Source organism: Simochromis diagramma, unplaced genomic scaffold (genome assembly GCF_900408965.1).
Source record: "Simochromis diagramma unplaced genomic scaffold, fSimDia1.1 OVJJ01000387.1, whole genome shotgun sequence".
NCBI classification, from domain to species: Eukaryota; Metazoa; Chordata; class Actinopteri; order Cichliformes; family Cichlidae; genus Simochromis; species Simochromis diagramma.
In genome coordinates, this window is record NW_024387152.1 from 198066 (window position 1) to 211689 (window position 13624).

General features: G+C 41.2%; 1 protein-coding gene across 6 annotated transcripts in view; it reads right to left on the minus strand.

Moving 5' to 3' along the window:
• Positions 1-13624, minus strand: part of kcnd3 (potassium voltage-gated channel, Shal-related subfamily, member 3) — a 113183-nt gene that overhangs the window by 47118 nt on the left and 52441 nt on the right. The window lies entirely within an intron of this gene.

Sequence of the window (13624 nt, forward strand, 5' to 3'; positions counted from 1 at the left end):
GGGTTGTTAGCTAAGATACCGTCATTAAGAAGCGGCACAACTAATGTGTCTATGCGAGCTGATTTGTGATGTGCACCGCTGGCGCGGCCATTTATTTTTTGATGCACCTTCTCAGACTAACTCACTGTGTGTCGTGCCCAAGGCTGGACTGGGACAAAAAAAACAACCCGGGCATTTTGACTAGAGACCGGCCCCCCAGGTATTAAAGCCATAAAGCCTTTGAATGAAAACAAACGCTGTGGTGACAGTGATGTTCAGTCTTGTTGGTATATGTATGATTTCTATACATAAGCTTCAGATAATGATTTAATAACAGCCAGACATTTTAAATGAAAATAAGAAAGTATTTGTGCCCCCCTCTCCCTGTTAATGCCCCACCTGGCCCCCTGGCAAAACTTTGCTAGACCCGCCCCTGCACAGTTACCAGCTGTCAGCTACTTAGAAAAATATCCTGGTGTTATTTGTCTCTCAGAAACAGTTCATAACTTCAACTCATCCATGTCACCTAAAAGGTAAACCTGTTTCTCCATCACCTGTTCAGCTCTGATGATTCAGTAAGGACATCTCCTGGTTTCATCTTCATGTTTCCCTCTCACCACATATCCAAACCGACATCATGACCAGCAGCTTTACAGCTGTGGCTCCAGCAAACATCAGCTGATACTAGAAATTAATATTAAATAAATTCTAACAACAGCTGATCAAGCTTAAACGCGCTGCTGTTGTTTAGCGCGACATCCGCTGGTTTCCTCTTTCTGGCGCAAAGTGATAAACAAGAGAGAAAAGCCGATCAGCTGATCATTGATCAGTTTCATGATTAAAGTAGCAACAGGAGAGCGAGGGGAGAGAATGAGAGGAGAAGAGGCAGCTGTGCAGCAAAGACACAGAATAACTCTAACTTTGTGTGTTTTTCATTGTAGCTGAAGTCTGGGACAAACTGCGTTCCCTCTCAGCTCAACACGAAACGCGCAATAATTTCTCTGAATGCGGGAGGACTTCGTCTTTTAACGGGACGGTTGGCAACTCTACTAACTAACCTTATGAATTAAATAAAGTTCAACATCAGTAACATCAAAGCACCCACCCAGAAACTCCGTCATGCCAGCTAGTACGCAGTATGAGTTATTGTAACTGACTGTAAAAAGTCAGCACAACGAAAATAAACTCCACCTAACCTTGGTTTATAGAAGACTGCAGAAGACTGCAGGTCATAACTTTGTACCTGAAGTTCAGTTCACCTGACGCTCGGACCGGCAGCCGCCTCGGGTCTCTCCTCGTCCTGCCTCCGATCTCCCTCATCCACCTGCTGGCCTACTTGTTAATTTTATTGAATCTGTGGAGGCTCCGCCATAGCCTCAACCAAACAACTGAGTTATTTTTACACACCGGCCAGCATCTGGCCAATCCGCCACCTTTCAATGTTTATAACGTTACAAAAAAAATAAAAAATCATCAGCCCACCGAGCAAATGCCAGGTATGCCCGATGCCAGTCCAACTATGGCCGTGCCATCAACTGTGGCACGCGTGCCTAGGGTTGCCGACCCCTGGTCTAACTCTTCCAATTGCAGTTCGCAAACGATTTACTGATGAGTAAACACAAGACACTGTGTGCTGGTGTGCATGCACTGTAAGACATGGCAATGCAATGTGTGTGGGCCTGGAGCACAGAAACAGCCTTTGGCCAAATAAACAAGCTAAAGTTTGCCTCTTTGCTGCATGTCTGGGGGTAAGAAAGTTGCCTTTGATCTGCAATTAGCATTCATATATTCAGAACACACAAGATAAACACTTGCTTTCTCTCACATCTCATCTCTAAAAGAGAACTGACGTTAAAGCTGTCAGAACGGATATTTCACCCCCATCAGCTTGGTTTTTACTCTGACCCCCCCCAAAAAAAACAAAAACCACAAAACAAAAAGCATCAAGGGCTCCCAGCAGAGCAACTGCACATTTACTCCCAAGTCAAAGTGGGTGCTCTGACCTTTACAAGAGCCAAATTAGATGTTACACTTCATTCTATTCAAAACATTAACCCAAGGCAAGACATGGCAGCTACCTCTACACTACACTGTCATTCAGCCAACAAACTACAAAAGGAGCATAAAACCTAACGACTTTCCCCCCTGTGCTTGCAATCTAATGACCATGTCAGCTTGAGAATTAAACCTTCCAACTAGGCATAAAAGCACAAACAGGCTCAACAACACATCTGTGAGGGCTGCACTGGGCTAATCACAGGCTGTCTGTGTAGATGCTGCTCCATTGTTTAGTTCCACACAATTACATTCACAATAACCCAGAGCGCCTTAGGTCCCTCGCAGCCAAAAGCTGCGTTCCATTGCACAGCATCCAAGCCTTGTTCCAAAACACCCGTAATTGGCTGAAATGTAATCAACTTACCAGGAGCGGTAAACTTTGTTTTAAATTAACTGCTAAAACGGCAAGTGATGAAAACCTAAACTTGCTTTAACTCATCGGTCCCCAAAGCTGTGAGTACCTGGAGCGTCACCAGCTGCCGGGACACCTCACGAAGGGAAAGACAGAAATAAGATGTCTGGAACTGCACTGGAGAACGAGCCTTACCAGACCTTTCTGTCCTCTCATCTTACTGCCAGAGAGGGGACCTTGGACTTTCATGCTCTGACAAACACAATTAATTGGGGCAAAATGTGATGCCCTTGGGGCTCCAATGATTCCTGGCTCATTTAATTTGTTCTGCCTTCAACCTGTATCCCCCTCAAGCGTGGTTTTAGGCAACGACTGCCTTGGGGCTGTGGTGGCGATGCCCATCTCAGTAAAGCTATTTGTAGACTAAGAAGACACATAAACTAAATAAATTTTTGCTCCCATGGGGGCTTTTTAAGAAGAGACAGTTTTGCTTTTTTTAATATAAAAAAACAAACAAGCAAACAACAAGTATAACTAGTTAAAAATAAAAACACACAAAAAAAACCTAAAGATTTTTTGAGAGACCCTAGCATAAAATTCTCTTGATACACTAACCAAGACAAAAAGATAACGGGGAGGTTATCCTTTTGTCTTGGACAGAGCACAGAACAAATAACATCTCAGGAGAAAGTGAGGCATAATGTTCAAAAAACAGAAGACAAAGCGAAGTGACGGAGCAAGACTGAATGCAAGCAAAGCTGGAAAATGCAATGCAGCAAGAAAGAGAGCAGTTACGCAGTGTGAAGGCAGTAAGACAGAGCTAAGCTGGAGAGCTAAATTCAGCATGCAGGGTGAGTTCCAGTGAGCCAGAGCGAGTGAGTGTTTAAACAAGTGTTGTGACTCCTACACGGCCCACGCTGCATATCGAACCACATCAGTATACCACAGAACAGGTCTGGTGGGTCATCAGCAGTAACAACAGCAGCAGCTGAGAATAGCCTTGTAAGGCTTTGCTGACTGTCAGCCCGCTGCTTGGACTCCAAAGCAGCAGGCACTCGAGTGGTGTTTCATGTGGAGCTCAAGGGGCTGATGGGAGGTGTATGTAGGGCTTATGTAGGCTTGCGGCGGAGTGAACACAAACGCACAAAAGCAGGAAATTAAGAGGGAGGAACCACAATTACATCAAAAGAAAGAGATGCGGGATGGCTGCAGCAGAAAAATGCAAACACAGTGAAGAATGAATGCTCTTTGTTATCACACTAGCGTTTGTCTCCGGGTATAAAAACTGCTACGTGGAGACATCTTCATTACCAGTAAGTGCTAGAATAGTTTTCATTTATGGGCATATGAATAGACGGCACGGGATAAAGCATGTCACTGTGCTTAGATGAGAAATGTCTCCAAAAATACAAGTGTATATTGTTTTATTATTCTCCTTGAAGTGGTGCGTGTGTGTGCGCGCATATGACTGTGTGAGCTAAAGCATGCATCTTAATGAGGATGAGGTCACCTGACAGTACTACATGAGTACTTTGCATGTAGCCGTGTGAGCAAATACACACAAATATTTGAAAAATGATCATTATTTCATTAAGATTACCGTGACAACACTCACTCATTCCACTAAAGAAAAAAACCCCACAATTTTCTTTTATGTAGCAACAGTGAAGTAATTATGAGCAATCATAATACAGAATAAAAATCTGTAAATATTGTAATTTGCCGTTTATTATGTAAATCACATCAGATTAGACTAACTGTATTGCAGTGATTAGCAGTAAATAGCTCATACAGCGTTTTCCCCCCCATTTCATCTCAAATTGTGCTTTTAGTTGCCAGCTAATTTCTGTTGGCGTTAAAGCTGATGCTGAGATTTCAAAGCCATTGAAACTAATTCGGTGTCCATGTTTAGATATGTTTAGATAAGTTAGACATCTCTTACCAGATTAATTAAACTAAAAAAAAAAAACCAAAAGCTTTTAGACTAATTTGTCTCCTTATTTATTCTTTCCACGTATGAGTGTATGCTTGCACTGCATCTGATATGATGAACTTGTATGGCATTAGCCTTGCAGCACAACTTGTAGCATATGATGTTTCATGGGAAAGGTGACATGATTCAAATAATTCATCTCGGCTGTTGTACCTACCGACGAGAGAGCGGTTAAGCTCACTGCCTGAGGCCTTCATCTCTTTCCTTGTATCTAAACTTCTGTATGCTTCCCAAAGCTACTATGGAAGAACATGAATTCCTCATGAAATGCGCATAAAGTAAGTGTTTTTGCACTCAGGCACAACTGTCTACGTGTTCTGTATTTTATACATATTACATACAGACAATGGTAATTGAGCAGAACGAGCAGTAGGAGACAAATTCAAAAAGGCAAGACAGAAATAGAAATCCACCCCAAAAAAGGAAAAGAAATGCCTTTGAAGGGAGACTCAGATTCATCTTATCCCACTGAGAACGAGGGCTCAGGATTGTGCCGTACCATCAAATAGGAGTGATCTGGTGCTGATGTCCCACAGCTCCTAAAGGCTAAGGCTCACAAAGCCTCTCATTTCAGTGCCCTCCTCTTTAACTCGTGCTCTAGATCATATCTGAGGTCTGATCCTTCATGCTTTAACCATAAAGAGAAATCACAGGGTAGATCCACACTTTTTGTTTTATACTGTGTAACGCTGTACTACATCTGTGTCTTTTTGCATCCACACTACTGCAGGATTTAAGGACCCCTAAGATGAAAACTCTGCTGACCCACTTTTACTTTCAGACTGTGGGGTTGTGTTTGAGTCTGGTTTTGCAGTAAGAGAATTTTGGAAACTATGATGCCGATGCCCACGTTTGCTTCCTGTCTGAGTCCGATCGGTTACCTTAATTAAACCGAAACATTACAGCCAATCTCAAGTGCCTTTTAATAATAATAATAATAATAATGGATTGGATTTATATAGCGCTTTTCAAGGCACCCAAAGCGCTTTACAATGCCACTATTCATTCACTCTCACATTCACACACTGGTGGAGGCAGCTACAGGTGTAGCCACAGCTGCCCTGGGGCAGACTGACAGAAGCGAGGCTGCCATATCGCGCCATCGGGCCCTCTGGCCAACACCAGTAGGCGGTAGGGTAAAGTGTCTTGCCCAAGGACACAACGACCAGGACAGAGAGCCTGGGGATCGAACCGGCGACCTTCCGGTTAAAGATGCGATTCCCAACCCCCTGAGCCACGGTCGCCCCGACAGACAGGATCCCCCAGAGGATGCGTGCGACTGGGTGGCTGAACTCCTCGCTCCAGGAAAAACAGCTACAAACATCCAAGAGGCAACACAGAAAAGAAGTTGTGCTTTTGTGATCATCCTTCTTATGTGCGTACCCCTCTTCCATCACCACAGCTCTAAGGTTTCTGCATTTAATTTGTTCTTTGGTTTTCTTTCGAAATAATTAACGCTCTGCTTCAGGTTTACGATGACCTACGCACACAAACGGTCATGTGATTTACTTTTACACGGCTGTCAGTGAAGATATAATGATATAATTTCTGAAACACTAACTTAGTCGCAGATCATTTTCACATTAAAACACAATCTTAATGTGGCTCTAATCCAAGAAAACAGCATTTCAAGAAGTTTTAGCTCTGATGGCAGACAGCTGTGTTTGACTGCTTGACTGTACAAGTGCTCAAGTGTGTATGAGTTAAGCTCCTTTAAGACTCGCAAAGCAATCTGGAACTCTCTGCCAGCTGTATGTGTTTATTTAAAAAGGACTTGGAGTATTTTTTTCCCTTCAATTTCCTCTTGCAAACTCCCAGCATATAGCCCGGTGACGTTTTCCATAACATATAGCTCTAAAACGAAAAGCAGTTAGATTGCCAGAAAAGTCACACAAAACATAACATCTCGAGGACAACATAGCATGTAAATTAAGCATAGAATGAAAATGAATCTGCAGAACTCATCCAGATATTTGCAGTGCTTGAGTTTAGATGGCTGGATATTAATCTGACGGTGCAATTAGAGAAGTCTCTATGCCAAAGACGAGATAGCAAAGGGAGCTCAGGGGCTCTTGCAGTAAACAATCTCCTGCCTCATAAATAAACTTGCTGCATTGTCCGTTACTGTGTGCCAGATGCCCGATATAACATGAGCGCTTCTATCTGTAAGGAGTCCACACATGTTTGAACAGTCGAGACAGAACTTTTCTATAAACTTTTCAGCAAATATTTTGGATCTTTGAGGAAGTCAAAAGGCCATTCATCACCCTAAAGATGACTAAGGATTTATTATAGATTCCATGTCTGTAACGCATTACTGAGAGGAGAAGCCAAGCCAAAGAATGGTACTCTGAGATGTCAATGAAAAGCTCTGGGCCCTGCAGGCAGTGAGATAACAGGTGAACTTCAGGGATTCTACCTGTGGGGACCTAGAAATGAAAACACCAGAGGAGACAGCTCTGTTCCCGGGAGGTCTGCTTTGAAACTACATCGTGTTGCACTAGTACCTGTAGCCACTGCCACACACACACACACACACACACACACACACACACACACACACACACACACACACACACACACACACACACACACACACACACACACAAAATGCATCAGGAATTCGCCAGACAGCTTACAGTACTTTGGAAAAGTTTTGAGTCATTTTGCTGATTTCTTTATAATGTACAGTACTTTCAATGAGGACAATCTTCACATTTTAATGTCCTCTTGAACAATAGTTTTTGAGGTTTTCTGAAGGTCTTTCAAAGTTTGGTAGATTGACATTGAAATTTTTGGTTGAAATTATCATCAGTAAGTAAGGAGGAGGTCAGGAGAGTCCAACAGCGTCTATAGATCGTGGCTCAAGAGTTGGGAGTTCGCCTTGTAATCGGAAGGTTGCCGGTTCGAGCCCTGGCTTGGACAGTCTCGGTCGTTGTGTACTCGGGCAAGACACTTCACCCGTTGCCACCTACTGGTGGTGGTCAGAGGGCCCGGTGGCGCCAGTGCCCGGCAGCCGCGCCTCTGTCAGTGCGCCCCAGGGTGGCTGTGGCTGCAATGTAGCTGCCATCACCAGTGTGTGGATGACTGGATGTGTGAAGCGCTTTGGGGTCCTTAGGGACTAGAAAAGCACTATACAAATACAGGCCATTTACCATAGCCATATTTAAAACACAGTGGAGGATCTGTTGGGGATATTTCAAAGTTGGTGAAATTATGATCGCAGAAAAGTACCACCAAGCTTTTGATTCACGATGCAATGCCATCTGGAAAGCATCTAGCTGGCACTGGCTTCATTTTGTCCAGAAATGCAATGATCCCAAAGAGATACAATGTAATAAAAGCATAAGATAGCAAACACACAGTGGATAACTACTAGCCATGGATTGGCCTCCCCAGAGCCCGGACCCCAACATTATTGAAGTTAATTACAGTAACGATCAAAAGACATCCAAAGAAGATCTAGAGAACTATTCCTGAAGGCTTCTTAAGAAAGAAAGGTAAGAAAGCTTACCTAAGAGAGTTGTGTTGAAGAATAAAGGTGCTACTACTAAATATTGACTTTCAAGTTCATTAAAATTGTGCAAACTCTGTTTCTGCCTTACAGGTATTTCCGTGTATGTTAGCACGTCTCAATAAATCACTGCACATAATTTAGATTTTCTTAGTAAAATATAAAGGGCTGACTCAAGAGTTTTGCACAGTACTATAGAAATAGATGAGTGCAGGCATCTCGTGTTGTCACTGATGTCTCCGTTTCATACTTCATCAGAATTCATTATGAACGACTGTATTGCTTATTTACATGCTCTGTCACAACCCAGGTACTATACAAGACCTTATGTTCACAGAGCAAAGTCATGCTTTTATATTCATGCATGATATCCCAAATGAGCCATGACTGAAACGCTCTGGATGACTATGAGCGGCCTTTGAAGTAGGAACAAAGAGAATTCCTGCTCTTCCAGTTTCTGATGCCTCTCTTTCTTTCCCGCTCTCGTTCTTGCGTGATGGTTTATAGCTCTCACTCACTTTTTTCTTTCCCTAAATAGAACACCTGTTATCAACTATTCCTTTTAAACTCACCTTGTGAAAACACTCTGGTGATGATTTACAGTTCCTTCCTAAGCTCTTGGCTAGGAGGGTTACAATTACAATATCCAAGTAACCTTACTTTGTCTGTTCTCTTAGATTGTTCCTAATGAGAGTTACTCTCTCATTAGAGAGGCTGCAAGGGAGAGATGATTCAGGCAGAGTGCAAGGTCAAACATACAGTCTGTATTACAAATTAGATTGTACAAATGCAAACACAAGGAAGGATGCTGAGCACGCACAGCAGTACAAACAGGTGCAGAGGAGAGGCCATAACACAGACTTGCAGACACATGATGTTCACACTAGGAGAGAAGCAAACACACTGACCTCTTTCAGGTCCTGTGGAGCCGCACCTCAGAGCTTTGAGCTATTTTTAGCCTTTTAGTCTTCAGACAGTTAACCCACAACGCTCACAAAGTGTGTGCCCCTAGTGGCACGTCTTCAGTCAGATAACAGTGTTTATCTACAGATGCACACACAAGAATACATAAAGACTGCCTACACAAAGCAGGTGGAAGTACAAAACCTTTCCATACCACAGTTAGCGGATGATGGTAAGTATGGCAGAAACAAATTATATTTTCATTAACCAGTAATCCAGAAATTCTTGTCATTAATTGGTTGGACTATAAAGTAAAAAAAAGTAATTTCGATACAATCAGAGACAAAAATGGGAACATTTAAACAGCAAGAGGTGCTAAGTGAGTGCCATTGTGGCTTCAAAAATACACTCAAAATGAATTTATAATCACAATTCTTTCTCGCTCATTACTTATCAAGCCAGCAATTACATAATTGAGAATTCATCTCCTGTGGCAAGTGTCAGTGAGACTACACTGGGAAATAAGGACAATTCGTTTCAGCTCATGAATGTTCAGCTAAGCTCAAGATGGTATAAATTCACCTAATAAATCCTTCAAATTTAATTTACCTCACAAAAAGCCTTTTCCAAACTGCTGCAAAGCTGAAAGCAGACAGTTGTCTTGAGTATCACTGTAACCTAAAGCATTTGTGGACGCTTAATTTAGCCACCAGTCTTTGAATCCATAGTCTGTGTTGGGTAGAAACTGGATAAAGCTTTCGTGTGGTAGATTGCAGTTAGCTGTAACATAACACCAACATTGACTGGTGTTACTCCTTCACTGACAGTCCTCTCCTAAAGTCTGAAGTTTCACTTTTAAAAGTTGTGCAACGCTAATAAACTATGTGAACTGTACTGAATTAGAGATCTGCCAAGCTATTTGTCATGCTCTTTAGTCAGGGGTTCTAAATCAGAGCCCATACTGCTGTCAAATTCTTTAATAATGCATCCATCTCTCCTCTTGAGACCACTACAACCATGCCTTTATCCGCCCAGTGTGGGGCAAGACCCTGCGGCCACACACTGCTCTCTCTGCTCGGTGTCCCACATTGCTGCCCAGCTCTTTTTGTCTGTGTGGCTCTGAGCAGCAGTCACTTTTACTCTCTTCTTGCAAAATTCTCTGTATGTTTTCATGCTACATTAAGTAATGATGGAAGGGATCAGTGAAGTGCACCCTAGGCTTCTTAAGAAGTACATGCAGGTGTATATACTTATGCTGCCATGATTTGAGCAATATATGTGAATGAGCATATAGTGCCACATCTCCAAGGTGATTTCTTTTTTTTTCTTTTTTTGGCAAGGATGCCTCTTTTTCATAGTGATTGCCTTTTGCCAGAAAGAATCCTTATATCAAAGAAAATGTGAGGATTTTAGAGTTACTATAGCAACTAATGCTTTATATGAAATGTCCAAATGCACTGATATTCACATCCGAATCCAGTGTTAATTCCTACTATATTCAACATTTAGTTTACTATAAAAGAATGCTTTTCTAATGGACACTAAATACAAAATGTAATTAGTCTAATAGGAATTTGATCATAGCAGTTTACAGGTTAATGGGTGCAAGAAAGTGTCAACCAAAACCCACCAAAAAGTGTGTTAGTAAGGTTTGTCACCAGAGCAGCATCGGAGTGCCTTGGGATTGGTTGAAAGCTTTTATTCTAAAAGATATTCCTTAATCTGGTATTTTGATTACCTAGGTGTGCCGTAGGTAATCTCCTGCAGGCAAAATCTCCTACAGGCAATCAGTTGTTCTTGAGATCTGGTGATAATGGAATGCATATGATTTACATTTTCCCTGGGCTTAAGTGACCCCTCAAGGCCCAGGGCACGGGTGAATTGTCATCTTGGAAGAGACCACTCCTATTCGGATAAGAATGTTTCACCACAGAATAAAGGTGATCAGAGTAATCGTGTATCAATGTGCCCTAAACCCCTGCCTCTACAGGGATAAATGGGGTCCTAAAGCCTCGACAGCTTAACGGAGCCAACAGCCCCTCTCGAGGCAGGGGTCAAGAGTTGTTTTATTTAGATTTGTCACCTGCCAATATGTCTTGAAATTTCATGTGAAATCACAATTATTGACATTATTCTACACTGTTACAAAAACATCTTAAAAAAACGGCAATATTCCGACAGCTGGGGCGCCAAAATATGACCGTAAAATATCAGAAAATAACTCCCTCATAAAAATACGGTTATTTCCAGTAATAACAATACAGTTTGTTGCACTAATTTTACATGGGATCTTGCCTTTTCCAAGTGATTTTAAACATTAAATTAGGAACATGTTAATGTGATTAAACAATGAAATTATCTATAAATAGGAAAAAAAAACAAATCTTAAAAAAAACAGTAATATTCTGGCAGCTGGGGCGCCAAAATACGACCGTAAAATAACAGAAAATAACTCCCTCATTAAAATACGGTTATTTTCAGTAATGAAAATAGAGTTTGTTGCGCTAATTTTACATGGGATTCTGCCTTTTCCAAGTGCTTTTAGACATTAAATTAGGAACATTTTTACGTGATCAAACAATGAAATTACCTATAAACAAGGTCAATGAATGTGGCAATATGAATCATAATACGTAAATGTACAGAATATACGACAGTTAACACGGTTGATTGGCAGACTACAGAGCGAGCGCTAATATCGCCCCTCACAGTAGCAAGATTGACCACGGACAATACCAGCGTCTGCGCCGGGGCTCGAACAGACCTGACACAAGGCGAACTGCCAATCGAGGGCCCTGCAATGACAATTACTTCTGTGTTGACACAAGCTTCTAGGATCATTGTAATCTTTCCACCGCATTACTTGAATTGACAGTTCATATTGTAAATATTTGGAAATTATCAAAGAGTTCTTTTTTGTGACGCAGTTATACAAGACACACAAAATAGCCTGCACGCTCCTCGACATGTGCAAACTTGGGGGGGGGGGGGTCGGGTGAGAAAGAACATTTTATATAATCAGACTTGCCGGGCTAGAGCACCAGGATTCTGTACACCTATGAAAGACGACTACAGGATCATATAACATATTAAATTAAGAAGAAATGTACATTGTGCTTGGTTAGGTCTGGACGTCCGCCAGTCATCTATGATGTGAGAGGGCCACGGTTGTTGTTGCGCCTGGGGATAGAAAGCTCCTCTTGAGTCTCTCTTCCTTGCGGAAGATGAACCTTCTACAAGAATAACAGTTATGTGATGGGACGGTCCTTCAGTATCGCGTGCTCAGCCGGCTCTCCTGGTAGTCCTAAGCGGGGGGAAGCATCCTGCAGCAGCGTCTGCTGTAGGATCACTCTCTGAAGCTTTTGGTCCTCACACATCCAAACCCGAGTCATGTTCTGTGTTAATGCTCTTGTAATGAAAACAGGATTCTTGGAAGAAATCGTTGTCGTAGGTGATACAGGCGCTGCCTAGCCTTTTTGGTCTGGACTGAATGTGGGCAGCCCATGTAGGTCTGAGAGATTGGACAAGATACTTGAAGACTGCACCCTCTTGAGCTCCATGATGATGATGTATGATACATTTGTGAATTATTTTAACAATCTAAATATGCATATGTACAGACAGATACATTTAATAATCATGAAAATTATGTTTTATTACATTACAGTGATTTAACGTTAATTTACATTTGAAATGTGAAATCAGTCTATTTACGTAACTTTAATGATATTTTAGAAGAACAGAGCAAAACTGTAAAATGCAGTAAAGTACTTTTATATTAGGATTTTCCTACAGTGCAGCCATACCCGCGACCTTGTGGTTGTTAGTTCACGTTCATTGGCCGATGCTTAGCGTCATGTTATTATGTGTCCCAACATCCAATGGCATGTCACATTGTTTTCATGGCCACACCCTCACCCCAAGTGCAGAGGCCTATTTCTGTTCAGGAATGTTGTGAATACTTTGAGATTTATATTAATTGCAATTCCTGCCTCTACATTTATTTTTTAAAATATATAATTAGCACAGCGTGGCCGTGCAATGTTTTATATGTTTTTTTAGTTTTTATTCCTATTAATTATATTTTCACTTGTTACCTCTGAATTATTGAATCAGACCTGGATGACATGAAATTTTCAGTAAAATTATAATTCAAATACTCCTTTAATTATTGATTATTCTCATTAATTTTCGATCATTTTATATATTTTTCCATAGTATTACATTTGAATTTAACAGATCATTCTCTCACATAACAGACAAATATTTGTGAAATTATGATACATTTGTGAATGTATCTTTACAATCTAAATATGCACATGTACAAAAACATATGTTTAAAAAACAAGTAAATTGTGTTTTACTATATGTACAGTGATGTTATTTATTTACCTTTAGTTATTTTACCTTTGACATGTAAAATCTACTTATGTAAATGTAATGATATTCTAGAAAGACAGTACAAAACGGTAAAATATACAGTAAGATACTTTGACATTACTATTTTTGGAACAGTGTAGAGACAGAAGAAAAGTCAGGGAATCCCATTTGAATTAAATCTATGGGGAAGATGAATGTTTGCATTGGCAGTCTATAAGTCCTCCTGACTCAAGCGCCTTGATGGGAATTCTTGTTGAACAGAACCGAATTGAAAATTGAATCGACTAAAAAGACAGATTCAGTAGCAGCTGGAGCCATGCTACTGAGATGGCTGCGACACAAAGTTTAGTATAACGTGAAACCAGCAACACAACCTTTAAAAGTTAATGTTTTTTTCTTTTTCTTGAACCCACATTTATTCCATTTGGGACCCAATTTTCTTCCT